The sequence below is a fragment of the Scleropages formosus genome, chromosome 24, assembly GCF_900964775.1.
Source record: "Scleropages formosus chromosome 24, fSclFor1.1, whole genome shotgun sequence".
NCBI lineage: Eukaryota > Metazoa > Chordata > Actinopteri > Osteoglossiformes > Osteoglossidae > Scleropages > Scleropages formosus.
This window is the reverse complement of record NC_041829.1, coordinates 4,737,921-4,751,812: the sequence shown is the minus strand read 5'-3', so window position 1 is coordinate 4,751,812 and position 13,892 is coordinate 4,737,921. Positions and strand designations below refer to the sequence as shown.

The 13,892-nt window shown below is 44.9% G+C and overlaps 1 protein-coding gene across 4 annotated transcripts in view; it reads right to left on the bottom strand.

Moving 5' to 3' along the window:
• Positions 1 to 13,892, bottom strand: part of syt1a (synaptotagmin Ia) — a 173,485-nt gene that overhangs the window by 79,867 nt on the left and 79,726 nt on the right. For 2 of the 4 annotated variants that reach the window (XM_018755923.2, XM_029248643.1), the window contains exon 3: positions 13,419 to 13,495. The gene's annotated coding sequence lies outside the window, so the exon portion shown is untranslated. Of the gene's footprint in view, positions 1 to 3,840; positions 4,023 to 13,418; positions 13,496 to 13,892 lie in introns of those variants that run through there. The other 2 variants (XM_018755922.2, XM_018755924.2) reach the window with 2 other exon arrangements.

Genomic DNA, 13,892 nt, shown 5'->3' with positions numbered 1-13,892 from the left:
GCTAATGGAGCCTGATATACAATACCATAAGTTATAATCAGTGAGCTTCACTGTCCTCTTTCACAAACTATATGTCTCCCCTATTTTCTACAACATAAGGTGTGCATCAAAATCAATAGGAGGCATCGACAAACTTGCATCGACACATTCATCAAACACAGTTCTAGACAAACTAGATTAATTGCACTGACTCAAAATATGAAGAGAAGCACAAACGTGTTTGGCGTGTCGGGGCCGCTACAGGCCGACTCCCAAGCACACAGAAAACAACTCGCACTGATTATCAATGAGTAGGAAGTGTGTAACAGGGACCTGCGTTAATGTGAGCAATGCTGTACGCAGCATGGAATCTCAACACCTGACAGCAATCAAAGCGGAAATGACTGGGCACACATTTGCGGTTGGCTGACTATGAGTTAACCTGAGCACACCCAAGGAATTCTACATTCACATTTACTCATTTATCTCCTGCTTACAGTGTTAAGCTGCTTACAATTATTTACCTATTTATACAGTTGGGTAATTTTTACTGGAGCAATTCAGGATAAGTACCTCGATGAAGGCCACTACATGAGGAAGTAGGGTTCAAACATGTGGCCCTTCAAGCCCAAAGGTACTGGCTTTAACCAGTTGGCCACCAGCTGCCCCAGAGTGATAAAATAAAATGATTAGTAATTGCTAAAACTTTATTTTAAACATTGACACAGAAATGTACCCAGACGCACTGAGAAGGATTTAGAGAAAGTGTGTTTCATCTTGAGACAAATGTGAAGTGAGGGCAACCTGGACGAACACAGCAGCATCTCAAGGAACAGACTGGTTCAGTTGTATAGTTTCAAAACGCCACCTGAGGTCATTCCTGCCATCAGCGATTCGACTCAGTAATGAATTGAGGTGCCCCCTTTCTGTTGAGCCTTTCACTTAATTGCATTCGCTGTTTATTTTTGCACTGTTTATTGCACTGCCTTCTGTCACTGCTTTGTTGTATAAATGTTCCTGTAGTTTCATGCCATTTCCTTTAGGATAAATAAAGTTTTTATCCATCAATCCATTTAAAGCACTTCAGAAGCAATTAGTATCAATGGAAGTGCAAAGAAACTGTGTAACTCAAAACTATGACGAAATTACATAAATTATATTTTAAAAAGGCTTCTGTAGAGTCATTTGTTGTTGGCTACATGATTTGAAGTTAGAGCCACAACACAGCACAGCCTCCAGCACCACTCTCTGGCAAAGGCCCGACTCTCCCCGCCTCAAATACGGATGGGAGGGTGACAGCAACGGAGCCCTGCCAGAAGCTGGGGGGTCACCTGCTCTAATGAACCGCCTGCTGCCGAAAGTCACCTCAAGCCAAGCGACTGGGGCGGCGCTGTCCAGTGGAGGTGGTTCTGAAAGTCACCTCTCTCTCCCAACAGCCAGCAGCATACAGCGTGAGCGGTGCCAACAGCCTGTGGACCGCGGAACGGATAGGGACCGAGTCGTCTGCGTTATGCAGATGAGGCAAAATCTGCGCTACTGCTTGCCTGCCTTGTTTGCTTTCAAACTGTCACGTGCGACGGCCTCCTCTGCAACAAAGGTAATGTGGCAGTGTTTGCGGTGTCACGCAGATAGGACCAGTCAGAGTATGACAGAATCAGCAATGGTGAAATATCTGTTCCTCTCTGTCAACATTTAAAAAAGGAGGGGGAAAAAAAAAAAACAAATACTGTGACAGGCCAACTTGGGTCAAAGACAGGAGTTTATTATAAAAAAAAAAAAAACTGCAATTTGTACTAACAAAACATCGTAAATTATTTATCTGTGACCCATGACAGCACTGAGAGTGAAAATGAATGTCAGATGAATTCAGTGGAGAGAGGCCCCGACACCCACAGTCACGTGATGGCAGCCGCTCTCCTTTGTAATATTTCAGCCCCCAGAGTTGAGGAGGAGCCAATCAGAGATCACGAGCGTATGAATCATCCCCCAACCGCACTGGAGCGGAATAAAGTGTAGTGTGCTCCTGTTAATGGCTTACATGTTTAAATGCACGCAAAGGGCAAAGCCCCTGCTGCCTGGAGTGGCCTCACCCACTTGGTCAGTGAGTGACTCCCACATCAGGAAAGCCCCACCTACCCAAGGGTAATTACAGAGTAGTTGGAGTGGCAGGAGGTGGGGCTGTCAGTCCCCTTAACTGCTGAGCCACAGCAAATAAAAGGGTAAAACACAAACCAGGAGGACGAAAAGGTGGAAGAGGCTCCTACATGGAACCCTATTAAAAAGAGCTAACCGGGGAGAGCACGTATTGGGCTTCATACTGTTCAGATGCCATTTCATCCACAGTGGCTCTTTACAGAGCCGTCAATGTAGCGTGCAGGGAAGCACTTGCTCAGAGACACGTATCGTCCTCAGTTCAGCTTCTGTCAGTTGTGCTGAGTATGGACGGCCAGGGAGGGGCCAGAGCCGCTGTGCTGTCAAGAGTGGCTGTGAACGTGATGCCGGACCCAGAGTCAACTTCTCACGGCGCAATCAATGCGTCTTTACAGCGATGACAAAATAACCAATGGAATCCCCAGTGACAGGAGAAAAGTAAAAACATGCTTTAACATTTAAAACATTCATATTTGTTTTTGTTTTCTACAAAGCGAATTACAACATTCATGACAATTATTTACCTATTTATACATCTGGGTAATTTTTATTGTAGGCATTTCCTGAAGGCTATGAGCAAAAACACCACACTTCAAACTTGAATCTGCAATATTCTAATTTGTAGTTCAGGATGGCTTAAAACTGAAATATTGTTTCAAAATTTATAAAAATTTATTTAGGTGACGCGTTTCTCTATAGAAGATTACAATGTTATGCTACTTACAATGATTTATCATTTCTACAGCAGGGTCATTTCTTTATCAATTTGGGTAAATACCTTGATAACTGTACAACAGAAAGTGGGATTCCAGCCTGGAAACTGAGTGCAAGGCAACTGTAACTACTGTAAAAAATAAATAAATAAAAAGAAGACCAAACGGTTCATATGAAGTGATCAATATCCAAACACAGAAGGGAAAGCGCAGCTGAAAACACTTCTGCTCTCACCAGGCTCACATCAGTCGGGGAGAATTAACACGCTCCAGCTCTCCGGGAGAGAACATGCTCGGCGCGCTGTGATTTCATTACTCCGCAAGTCATGACTAAATGACTGCGCTGATAGTGTTTTCTTTCCCCTGCTCACATCAGGTTACTGGGAGGAAAGCAGAGCCCAGGAAGGGGTGTGGGCAGTGGGTGGAGTGACATGCGTACCCCTCCCCACAGTGTCCTAGATGCTGTCTCTGCCACAGGCTGCGGGTTCCAGGCTCCTGTTCTCAACCTGGCAACCCAGCTGGTGCACAGCAGCTCCATGTCAGCTGTCCGAGACAAACTAGGGACAGATTGCTCCTGGAAACCAGTACACTAGTCTTTACTGGAAACTGGTATAGCTAATCACACTGGAAACCAGTATACTTATCAACACTGAAAACAGTACTCCAAACGTTGCCAGACCCCAGGGTACACACACTAGCATCTGCACACGTACTACAAACCAACATAACTCACACTGCTACAGAAATCAAAGGCAGTGATGCCGAGCAGAAAAGAGAAGTACAGACGGAGTTTATGTGACTGAGTTGAGGTGCGCTCTTTCACTACGTGTCTCCGCCAGCAGGCGTTGGACTGGACATGCGGAAGGGAGACATGGATGCTTCGGACAGGTACTGCTGAGGAGGACGCAACAGAAAAGCGGCACGCTGAGCGAATCCTTCCTCTCTCTCTCTCTCTCTCTCTCTCTCTCTGCTGAATGTAAGTCGGAGGCACCTTTACCTGAGCAGGGGTCTCCACGCTGAAGCTGGCACAGGGCTCGTCCCCAACTCCTGACTGCTGCGCAAGTGATCAGAGAGGCTTCCTCCACACGCCTGGCTTCAGCGAGCACTAATGAGTGTCTTCGGCTGGCACACACATGCACACTCGCTTGCTCTCCTCTCCCGCTTGCTGACTCCAGCTCCCTCCTCCTCCCCTTCAGCTCTCTCTCCCTCTCTCTCTCATACACACACACTCCCTCCCCCTTTCTCACTCTGTCATTTTACACACTCCACTGTTCTCTCACTCATTCTCGCTCACTCACACATACACTTCCTTACTTCCTGTGCTCTCCTCCCAACCCCCAATCTGTGTGTGTCTGGCTCAGGACCGCAACTCCAACGCATTCAAGGGCATCCCCCAGTATGTGCCAATGCTCTGCTCACATCGTGCTCCTCACTTGTCCGAGGGTGGGGGGGTTGGGCGGGCATCATGATAAACAGGTAGAGGACACATACTACATCCTTAAGCATTTGCATGCGCGTTGTATTTTTTAACTGGCTCTGCGCATTTTTCTTTTTTTAAGTGAGGAAAGAAACATTGCTCATTGTATTATATACTGTTCAGTAATCATATCCTGCTTTACCCACAAGGACACGAGACCGCCGCCATGGTGCCACTGATGTATGTGACTGACTGGGGCTGCACACTTCCTGTCTCCAACTCCGGGTGTGTCTTTGATCCCGCCCCTCTGCACTCCTCCTGGGTTCCAGCGGTACCTATACCAAGTGCACCATATGTGTGTATGGGTGTGCGCATGTGTGTTTTATTACTGCAGTTTGGCCACAGGCAGATGCTCCTAACAAAGCACCCTGGTCACGTGACCTTCGTTATAACTCGCTTGGCAGAGCAAACAGCAGACAAAGAGCAGCCAGCTGCTGGAGTTAATGATCACCTTGACAAAAGCTCCAGCTGTCCACAGGTGGGGGTGGGGGTAAGCATCAACTGGGGGGGTCAGTACCAGGGTACAGATCCCAAATGCACACACTGGACACACTGTGGGTCCCTGTGGGCCGTGAGGCTGTGGAGAGTTAAGTTGGGTGAAAGAAAAGAGGGGCTAGGCTGCGTCATCCGCACATTTTCCTGGCGATGCACAAGCATGAATCACGAGTGGTGCCCCCTCCAGGTAAACAATGGACTTCCACAGACTGAGCAAGTCAGCCCATATGTCAATGCCAAGCAGTGTTTCTCACACACGTGACAGAGCTTTTACAGTTGCGGAGGGGGGTGTCCTTACATTATGGCTGCAGATCCAAATTGCAGGACTACTAGTGCTTCGTGCTCAAAGGTGTACAAATGCAACTGCATGTGATGCGATGAAAATCTGGCAAAGAATCTATAGGGGTTCAATGGTAACACCACAGTTCTAAGGGAGTCAGATATGCACACAATGTTCACTGTGTATCTGATGGACTTCATATGTTGACAAATGTATGGTGTGGTCTATACCATTGTGTCCTCATGCTTAGGGAGTAGACAGAGCACTATAACATGAAAAACGCAGCTTCCATTGTGCTTCTACAGAGGGGAGGATGCAGGGTGTCTGAGGGGAAGAGAACAGCAGCTACGCTCATCTGACAAACAAAATTGTCAGCAAAATGAAGAAAAAAACTGTGATAAAAATACGTGCACACACCTGGGGTGAGCATAATCAAAACTCTACTTGTTCCAAAATTATCAAATGACCACTTTTGTAAAGATGTGCTGTTATATTGCACTAGTAACTTTTCTTGCATTTTTTTCCTCTATTGTGGCAACTCTTGAACAGTTTCTGAATGACAACTGTCCTTGAGCGTGTTAGGCAATTTTAAAACATCTTTGCCAATGATTTTCTCCCAAAATAAGGATGAAATGCTGAAAGCTGGAGAAGGAACAACAGTAAATACGATGAGGTGCCAAGGACCTCGAAGAGGTGTATGTGTATGTGCATACACATACACATACACGTGCCATTCCAAGCATTTCTTTGTGACCACCCGTGTGTCAGCTCAGCCCACTCGACAGAATCTGAAAGGGAACGAGTGGCGCTCCCATGGCCCGGCCCAATCCAGCGCCCTGGCGATGCCAGCTGCTTTCCCTCGAAAAAGAAAATTAACAACACGCTTCTCTCCTGCCAAGTTTCGACACAAGTCCCAGTCGCTGGCAGCTCCTCTGGTCTAATCAAACAGCCCCAAACTTCTGCAGCTGCTTCTACAGGCATGAAGATTGAGCCATCAAAGCAGGATGGGTCTCATTTCACTTTTCACTGGATTTAAATTTTATGCAAGGCTCACCTGGGTGCAAATTTTCATTTGTCATTTCATGGTGAAGAAATATTGTTGTTCCTCCAGAAGACTAAAGGTACCTTTTCAGTCCAGGATCCTTAAGGCCTTATCAAACTCTGGCATATTTTCCCACTGCAGCGTTAAGAACTGCCTGTATCATCTAAGGACAAAATGACTCAAACAATGACAAAAAAAAATCCTCCTATCTATACTGAGTCCCTGTGTTGCGATCCTTCTGGCTATGATATCAACCACAGGTGAAACACTTTAAAATTAAATGTGCATTTATGAATACCTGTTAATGGACTGTCAAGCACTGGATGGACCAAAAAAAAGTTAGCAATACCACTCAACAGAGCTATACACAAATACTGGGGACACATTAAGCTTGAGTGACAACTGGGGAGGTACATCACCCAGGGAGACTCACGTGGAGAATGGACATACATATGAGTGGGTGGGAGGACTCTGTTGAGAGGAAGGCACCCGGTGCCAGGTCAAATGCCTTCATTTCATACAGCAGACAACAGCCAAGATTCCACAGATTTGCTGACACACAGACAAGAAAGAGATCAGCACTGATAGACTCCAAGGCCAAAGATCCGTTTCCTTCACTTCCACCTTCCACTCTGCTCCTTGCTATCTGCTGTTTGCACTGCTTGCCTTGGTCCAACTGTAACACGGGACCCAAGCACTCAATGAGCACACTTATATAAAACCGTTTTCCCCCTCAAGCTGTGACAGTTATCAGCCTCAGAAGTGCACATTATAATCCATATACACACTTGAATGGACATCAAGATTCCACTGTTGGCATCCAGCTCCAAAACTGACAGAACACAGCCCACACCTTGCGCTGTTATTACCCACTGGTGGCTTAATATATCCTAAAGTAATACATTAATCAGTTATTCCTATTTATATTTAATCCTGCTGCTATTCTCATTTCTCAGTGCTCATATTACTGAGATGCAAATACACATCCTTGTAAATAACCACTATTTATAAGGCATTTACTATATTTCCTACAAACTTTGTTACTTTATACTTGCTCTATTACTACTTCAATGCTGATCTGTTATGGTAAATGTGATGTCCACCATATCCACTTCCTTGTATGTGAAAATGTACTTGGCCAGTAAAGTATCCTACTTATGCAGAAATGACATGACAGCAGGAAGTGACTCCTCCCGGCCTGACCGCACACCCAAGCTAATCTGTTGTGTCACCATGCCGCATTTTCCATTCTGATCCAAACCACCCTTGTCAGCTTCACAGTATAAAGGAAAAGTGACAGCATGAGGCAACTCTCCCTCTGAGTCTGAATACGTTCCATAGAAACTTTTCTTAATTATCAGTGATGATTTAATTACCCACTTCTGCCATAGCAAGGCAGCAGGAAGCCTGTTTCCAGCTTTGCTGGGCAGCTCCATCCTCTACGTTGCCCCATTGCCTTGTAGGAGCTGGTTCCTTTCTCACCAACCAGGTGCACCTTTCACCGCAACCGGTTTGCTGAAAAAAACATTTGAAAAATAGACGAGAAAGGGACGAGGAAGCAATGCAGAGGTGCCAGCTGAATGTGAGGTGAAGGACCTTTTTTGGAGAAAAGAAAAAGAACGGATGGATCTGATAGATCTGTGCCATGTTACCACTGAGTGTGATATTCTACGTGACAATTCGAGGGGGTATAAACTATTAGACAACTGTCTAGATTATGGTGGCTTAACGGGTAACGCTGTTGCCTCACAGCACCTGGGCTGTGCATTTGGACACAGGCTTGAATCCAGTTCAGTCTGTGTAGATGTTCTCCCTATGTTAATATGGGTTCACTCCAGGTGCTCTGGTTTCTTCTCAAAGATATATGTTTCAGGTAGACTGGTGATTCAGTAAACTGTCCACAACATGTGTGTGTGGTTTCATTGTTCCACTGTATAAATGGGTGAATGCTTCTAGGGAATTTTATGTATAAAACACTAAGTGACTTTAGAGAAAGTAATGAGCTAAATACTAGTATGTAATTTTTGTACATTAATTAGGAGAAAAGTGTCTTAAACTAATAAACAAATATGTACAAATGGATGATTATCAACCGTTATTTCTCCTGAATCCAAGCAAAATGTATTTCTCGTGGGTGTAAAAGATGTGCATCACTTTGGAAAAAACCGTCTAATAAATGAATAAATGTAATGTATATATAAATGCAGTGTATCTAGAGCGGTTCATCACTGCTTCTGGCCACATCCTCTCCAGGTCCAAAGAAGCTCTTCCGTGTCTCAGTTCAGGCATCATCCTCTCTGTCCTCAAAGTGCTGTGTGCACAACCAGAGGCAGCCATCGCCCTACAATCATCCCATTACAGTAACCTGCACAGGCATTATGGGAAGGTGACCCGTCTGACCACAGTGACTAGAAGTCATGCCCCCTGCCACACACACACAGCAATGAAGGTAGACAGAGGTGACCTCTGCTGCCTCCCATCTTGCTCGGGTCACTAGACTCTCTGTTTGCGCAGACAAAGGGCAGGGCAGCGAGCAGCTAGATGAGCACACCGAGCTTGAGGTCTGGCGTCACTCCGTGGATCTCAGTAGGGATTAGGGAGGATTTGGAACGCAATCATTACCGTTACTTCACAAGTCCTGGTAATTGAATTACCTGTTGCCCCCTAAACACAACACAGAATGATAAAAGGATGGAATATCGGAAAAGAGTGGACATGTTTATGGTTATACTAAAGGAATTCAACTAGTGGACAGTATTATAAAATGTACAGAAAGTTAATTTATGCTTTACAAACTGCAAAAGGCAACAGATGCACACATACAACACAGTGTGAGAAACTGGAAACACATGAGAAGTATATAGATATCACACTCAAACAGATAAAACAATGAATGGTTGAATAAATAAATGGAAAAAAAATTAAAAACCGTATTACACCCCACAGACAGTAAGAAGCAAGTATCCATGACGGTAAGAGGATTCATTATAGCGCTAACGTGATGGATAAGATATAGACAGACAGATGACAGGCTGTCAGATAGAACACACATAAAGCACTGTAAGGTGAGAAATGCAGTTTCCACTGTAATTCTACAAGGAGGAGGATTCAGGACATCTGAGGGGAAGAAAAAGGCAGCAATACTCATTTGACTCAGGACTCTGGATGCCTTTGCTGATTTCGGGGGTTTGACTGCTGTTCAAAAAGACAGGAGAGAGGAGGACAGCAATGAGGGGTAAATAATGCAGAGGGGAAGACTAAAGAACTGAGAGGATGCAAGGGGACAGGGAGAAACAATAGATGGCAGGGTATGGGCAATGTGACTGCTCTGCCCTTAACTCTACTTATCCTACACTTGGGTACACATACACAAAGACACACAAAAAAAAATGCTTGCATATGCTTTGAGACCAAAATCACAGTCCATTTAAAATGCTGCTCATTTGCACAGTCATCACACACCATGCCATATACTTACACCTGCCGACAAAGTGATGACAGATCTTGGGACTGGAATTACCTTTAGCTCTACAGCTAAGGCTTAAGGTGACATCCATCCACACTCAGATATGTAAATAGGCGCCAGTGTTACTCGCTAAGCCACCTGTCAGAACCCAGCAGCTTTGAATGAACAAAGATCAAGTATAACTGACATCATATTCTTTTCTAACACTGTCTTGGAAATGCCTCTAAATATCTCAAACTTTCATGCTTTGAATACCTACTAATTATTATGTGTGGAAGATCTGTCAGTTCACTCTGTGCTCATGTCCTGCTCCACCCTAGACCTCCTCCATAATACTGACAAAGAATTTTTAAAAAAGAAGGGACAAAGTGGAAATCCTGCTAAATCAGCAGTACTGGAGCTGGGCTCAAGCAGGGCTCGAAAAGTCAATGCACTTGATCCTAACTAAATTCTCCTCGTCTCCTTTCACATACCCTACAGGAGCATCAACTAAAGAGGCCTTAAACCAAAAAAGACTAAGTTCCCTGCCACTGTTCATTAACTTCCCCAGCATCAAGAATCAAGCTAAACATTATAGTTTGAACAAATCGTAACTTACTGAACCTGCACTGAGTATGTGGAAAAAGGGAACTATCAGTCAGCAGCACTTGTCCTTGTGCTTCAAAGCTACAAGTTTAAAGACAAAGCAGCATTAACTAGGACCCCCTTCCAATATAATTTGTCTTTTCTGTGAGCTTAAGCCCGACACTGTTAAGAATTTCACATTTTCCTCAGATGGCAGCGGCGCTGTCACACTAATCAAACCTTTAATTACCTGTCACTCAACAACAATTAAACTGAATTAATAGAAATCCGCTTTAGCTGCAGACCATGCATGCTAATTAGTGCAAGAACTAAAAAGCAATTCAAATTGCGTGGACACAAGCCGTGACGCTGTTCAGTATACTTTTCCACTGACGGAGGGTTCGTGGTACTACATGCAGCATGTACAGTAAGTTAATTATCTGATAGGATCTGTGGCAGTGTTTCGGTGGAAAAGGGCCAGGGCTGATTGCATTAAGTCATGCGCAGCACTTCGGCAGCATTGTCTCTGACAATGAGTGTGTATCTCCCACCCATCTGTTGCTGGGGCTCGCAAAATCTCCATCTGTTAAACTGTGAAAGGCCTAAGCTTCTGGTCGAGCATTCTTTTTCAAACCATCCGCCGGGTACGTTGTGCACAAATCAAGACAAGTGACCTCAAGGTGCAATTGCAGCATAGCTTAATGTTACCAAGATACCACAGTGAGATTTTAAAGGTGTTACACTGTACAGCAAGCATCACCAAGTGTCACAACTCCACCAGCTATCGTAACGGTTAGTGACGCTGGAACTATAAGCTGCCTAAATTCCCCATATCTTATTGTCATAACAGGCAAACGGATGCAAAAAACATAACATACTTATGCTGCTATAAATCAAAACATTACCTTAAGTGTCATAGCTCAGATTGGCTGGTTCCCGCTAAGCTATGCTGATTCAGGCTGTCATATATATTTTAGGTCCAGTAGAGGACTATAAACAACTTTACATCCTGCTAGTGGCAACATCATCCTGTGTGTTTTAGGACAAGTTTGATGTTTTTTGGTAAAGTAAGTCCTGCTGTGGCCCACTCTTAGCAGCAGCCAGAGAAGAGATTTCACTTTCATTGCTTGACATCTCTCCATCCTTGCACACCGGCTGCCCCTCTGCCTTCCAGCTGGGATTCCAATATGCTCCTAAGTCTTTGCAGCATCCGAGAATAGCAGACTCCATAATTAGCAAATGTATGACAGAGCGATAAAAAACAGGAGAGCTGTTCATTTGAGTGTGGAGCTGGGGGGGAGGGGGGATGCGGTCCCATCTTAGCAAGCAGTCACCCTTCAGCACAGCTCCCTTCCAGCATGTCACATGGGCCAGCCCCTGTCCAAGTCACCTTCAATGTGTCCTTGATGACACCCCCCTCCTCCTTCTCCCAGCACACACATGGATACCCTCCTCTTCGGTGGGCACTCAGTTAAAGCAAGGGGGGACAGCCGGACTAATGTAGGGGCTCGACTCAGCCATGTGCACCAAATTACCATGTTGACAGTCTCTTTTCTGGATGAACCACCTCTTCATTGTCCCTAGACAGAGGCAAACTGGAGGAAAATCATAACATGGCTAGGGCTATTGGGGTGGGGAATGCGGCTTGACAATTTCCCAGTCCCCTCAGCTCAGTGGCACCTTCCATCCCGTTCCACCCTTCCTGATGAAGAGGAAACCCGCCCCATACTCATGTAGCGGAGAGGTGCTCCCCAGTCGAGATGGACTCCCCAATTTACCTTAGTCCTGAGTAAATTGCTGTTGTTTCAGTGCGTTCACCGTGGCCATACTTTGGCCAATGGGAGAAAATAGGAGAGAAACTCTTTCATCTATCTAATGTACACGCCCCCCTCCCCAGCCCCCGCATTCTGCCACTTCGGATATGTCACGTGTAATAAGCAAGAAAAATTGCACTGCGCCTCTGGCATCCACTCTGTGCCTGGGCTCGGGAGTGGTTCCCGCCTCCTGTAGTGCAGTGGAGTCCCCCGTGCCGACAATACAAGCAACTCACGATGTATCAGCGAAGCATTGAGAGAAGATTTTTTAAAAAAAGAAACTGCATTAATTAACATCAGTATGTGCTCATAATTTCAAATGGTTATTAAATCAACAATGACAACAACCAAGCCATTTTGATCTTCACCACTACAGCATAATTTCCTGGTGTTACATACATCAGGCTTGTTTCAAACATTTAAATTAACAGCTGCAGTTAATACACCTTTTGCTCTTCATTTTTTGCCAAGCAGCAGCAACACGGACAAATTAAAATTCATTAAGCCATTAAAAATTAAAAACAGGAAGTACATTTATGGAGTGTCATTTCCTGTGCTGAATTTAAACCTCAGAAATAATCATACATGGAATGACAATACACCAGTGATGGTGTGATGGCACAACTGTCCACCAATTTGTGAAGTTCCATAAATAAACCACACCGCCATTTTCCCCTTCACTTGCCACCCTAATTTTGCAGATGAGAAGCTGCTATAATCTATTCCAGAGTGTATGATGTCCCTAGCTTTCTAAATCTCTGAGTGCATGCTATAATTTTGTATCTTGCCCTCCCAGAAAAGCAAAATCAATATTTCATTAGTGCAAGTCTTTAACTGGGGAACATCGTACAGTCACAGAGGAAATGTCTTTTTTTTCCAGCACCTCTGTCTATAGAGCTTCCTCATTTGCATCCCAATGCTCTATTTTCACTGTGTGTGTTATTACAAATTAAATTTAAATCTGCAAATGGCAGCAGGTGACACAGTGGTTACAGCTGTTGCCTCGCACTCAAAGAACCTAAGATCATATCCCTCCTCGTGTTGTAGTACACCTGAGGAATGTACTTACCCTAAATTGATACTGCTGGCACACATATAAATGGCTAAATCACTGTAAGTAGCTTTGTATAGAAAGCTAACATCAGAAGTTGCTTTGCTGTTCTGAAATTACACATGTATCACTTAAATTAATGATTAAATAAGCTATAATGTGGATTGTTTCCACAATTACGAAACCAAACTCTGGACAGATTTGCTGCAAAAGGTGGCAATTAACTGTAGGGAGCTGAGAGAGGAAGCTACGGGCTGAGGCAGTATGGAAAGCCTGCAGGTCGCACGCAGCAAAAGAGGCCGAGCACCTCTCCCGACCCGCTGGCATTTCTACGGAAACATGGCCCCTCCCCTCGCTGGTCAGGCTTTGAGAGAAGAGAGACTAACCTTTAATTCAATAGCAGCCGCTGCAAAAGCTTCAGAAATGCTGTTTGGCTCCAGTCAGTGCCTCGGCCACAAACTTCCTGTGGAGGTGAAGGAGAGATCAAAGGGTTATACACCAGACGGAGGGGCACGGAAGCAAAGCTGAATGACAACGTGTGGCAGAGCCCTAGATCTTTATCCTTGGATATGGAATAGGGATATTTCAAACTGCCTGCTCAGTACAACAGCAGTACGGGTGCAAATGCGCGTGACGTACTTGTCCAAGTCTTAAAGGTCCTCAAAGTCAGTCTCATCTTCGATTTCTATTTACCCTCACTGGCTATTCTATACACTTTCCACCCTCAGCTAGTTCCAAATAAGATGCTTCTTTTGCCTCCAGAACAGCACGGATTTAACAAGGTGTTGGACACATTCCAAGGATTCCACCTCACCCCAAACATGCTGTACTGGAATGAGAGGTGGGGACAGTGCAGAGCA